Raw genomic sequence first — 8,520 nt, 5'->3', positions numbered from 1 at the left:
TGGGAGGACTACAACATGACCTCTACATCCATCATGAAGTACAATATATATTTGTCATTAAGCCAACTTTTCAGATATATACAAAAGTAGATGAGAAATTTCGGAGCATGGTAAATTTCTCCATTCCTAGTGAATAACAGTAGGATAAATTATTGGACTCATTAAATAAGGGAAAACAAGAACCATACAAATTGGGGAGAAAAAAAACATAAGAAGAACATAAGTAGATACAGCCAGCAACAATTGTCCTCAAAATTTGAACATAACATCAAAAATAGTCTAGATTTCATATTACTTAGTTTTATTTTTGAAATATCTACATGGTTTCACTAGATATTATTTTGTAATAAATTTTACTTTGAAGTCCGAATTAATTCGAGACAAACTCTATAAATATTTTGTAAGAATATTTAGAAAGGGTTGGATTATGCAAGAAGAAAATATTTTTCTTTGATTGTAAGCAGTGAAATATGATGAGCACCAGTATAGCAACAAAAATGTTGCAACTCCTGGGGCTACCAACTTTACTTTATCAACCCGGGGTTCGTACAAACTTGGAAGTGATAGTGTTGTATACACAAGCATATGTGATGGGTCCACTCTTTGTCACTACTGAGCTGGCGATAGACCACTATGGTTTCTCAAACCAACCTTCTATTGATTCAAAAGAAGTTTGATTACCAATGAAGAAAGGACAATATTATCCTAATTGGAAGAATGGAAATATTGTCTAATGCAACAATGAAAAATTGAAATAAATGCTTTAAACACACCTCTAATCTAACTAATTTCTAAGATATTCTAAATAACTAAACATTTTACAGTTGTGCCTATGAATGAACACAATATCTCTTTTTTCCTTTTTGTCTTTTTTTGTGAAAATGTGAATGCTAAATCTTCTTGGTGATGTGGCAGGTGGGTTAGAGATGGTGGTGAAAGGTCAGATGGCTTGGGAGGCAAGTAGGGGTCTTCTCCTATCTTCTTAGATGCTTTTTCCACAAATCAACCTCAAAACAGGCCACTATAGGTCGTCCTACAGGATATTCTAATGGACCTACAAGATGTCCTAATGCTTCTTATAGGATCCCTTGTATTCCTACAGGATTCGACCGAGAGCAATAGGAGTGATTTGGAAGGTGGTATAGGGATTAGGGAAGGTGAATGATGGAAGAAATAAGGCAAGGGAGTGGCTGGGACTTCCTTAGAGCTCTAACCAAAGTTTTTAATATGTTTAGATTTTCTCAACAAACCTGGAAATTTGTTCTTATGGAATGATGAATTGGTTGATGGAATTAGTGGCTTTTGGTGATAATGGATGGATGAGGTTAGGCTAGGGTTGATGGCATGAGATCTTCCTACACTATTGAAAACTCCTACAATACATACATCACTAGCACTTACCCGAATCATGTCAAACAAGGAAGATTTCCAATCAATCATAAGAAAATAAAATTACACTATTTAGTTGCCTAGTTCATGCATGGAAATACTTAACGAATATTGTGAAACACTGTGAGATCTAATGCAAAGATGGAGATATCATAAATAACAACATAAACCTATTCTTGAAAACTTAAAAGATGCTGGCCTAAGTAGTGGAAAACCCTAAATTCCATAAGATATAAGAATTTTGTCTTTTTGGGGCTGAATAGGAGTTTTTCCTCAAACCATGGTCCCTGAAGGTAGGAGTGAGGCAAAATCCACCTTCTATCATCCTTTTTGGTATTCCTTTATCTTTCTAAAGCTACTATTAAAGCTATGCAAAAATGGAAGCAAACTAATCAACTTCACCACTACCTGCAATGAGACAATGCTAAAATCAACTCAACAATTAATCTATGAAATAACCTAAGAATACAAGTACAAATAAGAGGAACCTCTACTGCTAGGGTTGGGCCCTAACCCAATAACTTCAGCCCTATGAGTCTACTCAGTGCTAGATCATGTAAATTCTCATTCTCATTATCATATTAGAAAAGTTACATAACAATGTTTTGCCACAAAACTTTAACTTGAAAATTCTTAGTGCTCTTACATAAAAAATTTGAATCCTAATGAGGCTCTAGGCCTCCTTATTTATACAATTGAAGTGTCCAACAACTTCCTTAAATATAGGGTGACTTGGCTCCCAAACCCAAGATGAACTGGTTCTTAACTGTCACTGGCTTGACTCCCCATGATCTCCATGACTCGGCTGCTTGCAACTTCAAACTAGTGTGAGTTGATTGAGGAATATTCAAATGAGTGAGGATTTAGTGAGGAGGATCTATCTCTTATAACCTCTCCTTGTCAGGCGGAAAGAGTCGATTGTGCGGACACAACCAACCTCCCTAGGAGCCTAAGACTCTCTAGTGACAAACAAGACAAACGAGAGCAATCCTTCTCTAAACATGCATTTACTATATGGGAAATCAAGTGTTTAGATCCTACCTGTAATCCAACGCTGTTGTAGCAGTCCAGCTCCACTGATCCGGATGAGCTCCTCCTTCACTTTGAAACCTGCATACACTAACAATCAAACGATTAAATAGCACTTGATAATCTCATAGAACAAAACATATTTAACACATAGACCAAGGAGTACATGAAACAACTCATAAATAACAAGTTATTGAGAAGAATGGACTCATTTGCATTAATAGGTAACAAAAGGAACAAATACAACCTGAGCCTTGGTATTGTGCAAGTCCCTCACAGGGTCCATCAAGAGTTCTCCTTTACTTTGACAAAGCTCACCCACTTCCAAATAGAACAAACAAAGATGGCAATCTCTCCTCACAAGCTTCTAAATGGGAGTCCTAATTCCTGGAGCATTTACCCTTAGAAATGTATAGCTTTCAACCTCCTCTCCTTCTGGCCCAATGGCTGTATTTATAGTGCTCAAGAGGAAGTTAATCAGGTCCACCATCAATGGGATAATCCCCTCTTTGGATGGGATAGCTCCCTTATTGATGGGATAAGTTCCTCTTTGGTAGGAGTGCATGAACCATCTGGAGGCGCTCAATACACGTCGAACAACCTTCTAGAATGCTCTAGAAATGACCACAAGTGACTTTTTAAAGATGAAACTTGCGCATTTTAACCTTTACAGGGGGACGCACCTGCCCCTTTACATACAGAGCGTCCAAAGACGCAGCTTTTGTGAACATTGGGTGCGTACCCGCAGGTAAGGTTGAGAGAACCTGCGTCCCCAGAGATAAATACATTTAGAAAGACTTTCTCTCTTTTTTGGAGTTTGACATGGAGAGCAGAGGCATAAGACTTGCCTAAGAGGGTAGCATGACTGTTGATAGAGCCATCCTAACTGTAAATAGTCATGGTGACATTTTTTAGTGTAACAGATTGCCCCCTAAAGTGCGAAGCCTGAAATAGATTAGGGTTTTGTATTATCTAGGAAGGGTGAAGCGCTTTATCATTTCAAGGATTATCTCGTGGAGAGCCTGGTCAGAACCTGCAATTTTCAACACAAAATACATGTATAAGATTATATCATCACTGAGTTAGGCATTCCCATACTCAGATTAAAACTTTAACTAACAGACTAACTACTCTGATACAGGAATGATCTTGCAGTACATCATAATCATAGACTTTTGTAGACACAGTATGGGCGCAGCCATCTGTTTATGATTAGTCTACTTAGATAATGAATACAAAACTCCTCGCAGCCTGGATGGTGGAAACTAGATCCAGGGTCTTCATTTCTACTTCTCGAATTGGTACGATTCTAGCCATGCGAATAAATGAGTTGATGTCGAACATGGTAGAAACCACTTGATTACCAGTCGATGATGTAAACTGTTAACAAGCGTGAGAGAGACCACCAGTAATGTCAATGGTTCTCAAAGTACCCAGTACAATCCATGAGATGTGAATGAATGAGTTGATGTCGAACATTTCACGGAATCCTTTGATCGAAAGTCAATGATGTAAACTGACGTCAAAGGCGAGAAACCTGCCATTGATGCATGCAGACTTCAAGGTACTGACGATTTCTAAGTCATCTCTCTAGATAATGTGCTGATGTCGATAGAAAGCGACCTGTTGCAGGCAAGCCCGCAACACGAAATCATTGTTCAAGTTGAAGAAATGTTGCTGTAAGGACTGACTCAGGGATGGTCAAATGGATGACAAGTATTTTGCAGATGAAAGTTTTGCTTGCAGACCTCTTGAACACATAACGACACAACAGATGGCTTGGTGATAAACGACTCAAAGTTAATCCCCGGAACCCGGCTGAAGACTTTCAAAGTGGTTTGATCAACTGTGAGGTAAAGGATTTCCCAACCCAGGTGAATGAAAAGTGTCGTGTTCAAGAGTGGTAATAAAGTTTCTTCTGAGACAAAAGGTAACAAATAGGCTCATTCTTCTCTCTTTTCCCCCACCATTTCTGGCAAGTACCTCTTTATTTTTAACAAGCTTGAGGAGGATAACATATGCTTGATTATAAGCTCATCCTTCGGATGAGTCCAACCTAGTTTTGATTCGAACCCTAGGAAGGAGTGGTTCGTTCCTGTTTGTAATTGAACAGGTCCTTTACTGTGAAATGTTTAACGAGCCCAGTATAGGAGAAACTCGGCATTTTTCAATTTTAGAGAGTCTGAAAAACTTAAGAAGACTCCAAGTTGAACTTTTTCGTAGATTTGTGTCCCTCAAGCCCGAAAAAGTATAAAATAATACCTGGGGGAACCGCTTGATCTTGCGACCAAGGAGTACTTTCATAATTAGTGTCACTGACCTGAAAAGTAAAAAGCGATCAAGGACACGTCGTTTTATTTCCGTATCGAGTTTGAAACGACAAAAACCCGGCAATCTTTTCCTGATTTTACGGTCAGAAAAGAGCTAAAAGGGGACCGTCTTTTAATTCCGTTTTAACGAGTGTAAAAGAAACGCTCGGCAATCTTTTCATTTTTTAGGAGTCAGAAAAGGGCTTAAAAGATGACTCTGATATTTTGGTTCGTGAAAAATGACAATTTTCCCTCTAAGTCCCTTTGTCCTGCACAAAAGCAACACATTACTCATACCTGTTTAAGATAGGCAAAAATACATCGAAAAACATCTTTCCATGGTGAAAAATGAACAAATTCATCCAAAAAACCTATAAAAAGACTTTTTACCATGTCATTTTTACCGTTTGACTGTTGAGGTTGAAAAAAGAGCTTTTGGCAAGAAACTTCCCGTGGTCGCTGCGGAAAATCCGACCGTCAGAATCGAACGCCGTCTCTTCCAGGTATTTTACAACATCCTACTCTTCAATTTCATCCGATTAAAGTTGATTTTTAGGTTTTAGTTTTGTTTTTTGGGGGGGTTTAGGTTTCAAAATGCGCCCTCGGTGGACGCAGGTGCCCTTCGGGTGACCTGCGTCCCCCGACTTTTTCCTATACAGGAAAATGGTCGGGGGAGCAGCCCACCTTCAGGCCAGCTGCGTCCGGACGCCCTGTGTTGTAAACGCGGGGTGCGTCCTCCGTGAAAGGCGGATTTTAAAACCCCAATCTCCATAAATAACCATTCAAATTTCCCCAAATCAGTTCTAATCATTGTTTCTTGGTGTGTAGGGCACTCACCATGTTGGATTGGAGAGAAAGAGAGCACGAGGACGTTGATTTAGCTGCAATTGAACATCAACCTTCCATTGATGCCCTAAAAGAATGCGGGCTATATAAATACTGGGCCATACCTGGCATGAGGGCTCAGGTAAGATTCTTAGAATGGCTGGTTGAGAGATGGAACGTTCAAGAGCAATGCTTTTACATAGGAGGGCACCAGCTCGAGATAGAGCCCTCGGATGTATACTTTCTCACTGGCTTGCCAAATAGAGGCGAGCAACTCAATCTAGCCGGGACTAGGCCGGGTGGCCAATCCCTTGTTAGTCTCCGGGAAGATTGGTGCACACCTGGTGCACACCATTCGAAAGGCGTGGAGATCAAACACATCTCTCTGCGTGAACTCAAAGTTATAGCGTTCACGGTTACCAGAATTTGCGGCGCAGCCGCTTTACACATTGCTTCCGGGTCCCAAATGCGGATGGCAATTGACTGTTACCAAGGCACCATTTTCAACTGGTGTGATGCTGTGTCGGCTAATGTGAAGAGCCAACTGACTAAGGCAAAGAACGGACGACTGAAAACTTTTGGATATGGGCCTTTAGTCGTGAGCTTTGCCTTAGAGAGAGTTCCGATGCTGATCCCTCAGCAACTCACTGTTGATATCTTGGGTCCTCGGGAGCCAAAGCTGGTACGATGGGTTGCGGTGATGGCCCGGCATCCTGACGAGGGCGCGGCAGTTGTTCGATTTTCTGATAGTTACTTTCACTGGTTGGAGGACCAGGTTTTCTCGATCCAGGACTTTCCGTATGCCGGAGTAGATTTTCGAGGTGATCCGGACATGGTTCTTCCACAGGGAGAACAATGGGATGACAGAGGTACTTTATTTTTCACAAGTTTTCAAATTATGTATTTTTTTTGTTTTTTATATATATCGTCTCAAAACTGACAGTAAAATTTTCAAAATGCAGATGTTGGTCCACAGCGCCCAGCCAACCTCCGGCCTTTTGAGAGGAGACATCCAGTTGCACCGGTACCGGCCCCACAGGACGCGGCTGCAGAGGTACTAGCTGAGTTGGAGCATGATCTAGAGCGTCTGACGGCGGATATGCCTGAGACTACTATGGATGATATTCCTATCAGGCTTCAGCGCTATGTAGTCGCAGTCCCTGGACCGTTTAGGAGATTTTTGCGTAAGGTAGCCCGTGCAGTGGTGTCGTATAGGGAGCACCACCAGTGATTGGCTAGTCACTTTGTAGACACATGTGACATTTTTGACTTTTTGTACTTTATCATTTTTGCCGATCATAAGGTGTTTTTCAACCTATGATCGAAGACGATGTATATTTTTTGACACACTCCTATCTATATATATATCACTATTACCGGCTTATCTTGTTTAACATATGTGATGAAATGTTTTTAAATTTACTTGCATGATTATCGTAAATGTCTGTCCAACACTCGAGAAGCAATTGCATCTGCTAATGTATTTAAAGACCTTGGAATATGCTGATATTCAATGTAATCAAATTCACGTTCCAAGAGACGCACTCTCAAAAAAAACCTTAATAACACAGGATTTCTAATGGCATAAACTCTATTAAGCTGTAATACAACAAGTTCAGAATCTAACCTCACTATCAAACGTCGAATTCCAAATGAAATAGATTCGGATAATAATTCAACCACTGCACTGTATTCTGCAATGTTGTTCGTTGTTTGACCGAGGCTTACCCCATGCATAGAAACTAACTCGTCAGAGGGTGAATAGATAACCCAAGCTGCGGAAGAGATATTCCGTGTACTACGACAAGCACCATCAGCAAATCCAATGTATGTTTGGAGAGGCGTCGACATCTGCAATATCAAGAGTAAAACCAAGATAAGCCAGAATAACGACGAAAAACACACTCGCTAAGCTAAGCACACTGACTAACTAACAAACATACTAGCTAGAAAGAAAACCTAACCTAACTAAAAATTCTCCATACCCACCATTTAAGCATAATACCTCTTTAGGTAAAGTCCATTTCTGGGTTTACCCAAAGAGTCCCCATCAAAATCTACCAGCTCATAAGCCCCTTTTGCTAGCTTTCGCTTTACAATATAGGGTCCATGCCACATAGGAACGAATTTTCCAGCACCTAGCTTATCGTTAGCTTGATCATATAAAGCACTAGGTCTCCCTCCGAAAAACTTCGAGGGGTCACATTTCTATCATACTGAGCTTTCATTCGCTTCGCGTGAGTCTCGATTGCCAATGTAGCGTCACGTCGAGTCTCATCTAATTTAGCTAAGTACAATAAACGTTTCTCCTCTTCGGAAGTAGCTGGGAGTAATTCGACAGCCATTTGAAGTGATGGGATTTCGCATTCAATGGGTAACACAGCTTCCAAGCCATAAACTAGCTGGAAAGGAGTGAACCCTGTTGAAGTTTTCACTGAGGTTCGGTATGCCCATAGCGCCGAAAATAACATGTTGTGCCAATTCGACCGATGAATACCAATGGTTCGTCGGATCATGATAACCAGAACTTTGTTGATAGACTCAACCAAACCGTTGGCTTGCGGATAATAAGGAGTAGAGCTATCGTGGCGCAAACCAAGCTGGCTTGTAAGCTCAGTCATCATGATGTTTCGAAAATGGCTCCCATGGTCAGTAATGATTGCTTGTGGGACACCAAACCTAGTTATAATATGATTGAATACGAAAACTGCAGCTGTTTTGCCGCTTGCGTCGAATGTAGGCATCGCCTCGGCCCATTTAGTGAAATAATCAACCGCGAGGATGATATACGCATGCCCCCCGGCCGAGTGAGGGTTACAAGTAATAAAGTCGATACCCCATTTGGCGAATGGACCAACGGCAATTATAGGGTGGAGAGGAGCAGGTGGTGCGCGCATCTTTCGATCAAACACTTGGCAGTTGTGGCACTTCCGGACTGCAATGATACAATCTTTAAACATAGATGGCC

Source organism: Pinus tabuliformis, chromosome 2_2, assembly GCF_031772625.1.
Source record: "Pinus tabuliformis cultivar Carrire ecotype Pingquan chromosome 2_2, CPIR1, whole genome shotgun sequence".
Taxonomy (NCBI): Eukaryota; Viridiplantae; Streptophyta; class Pinopsida; order Pinales; family Pinaceae; genus Pinus; species Pinus tabuliformis.
Note: the sequence above shows the minus strand (reverse complement) of the source record.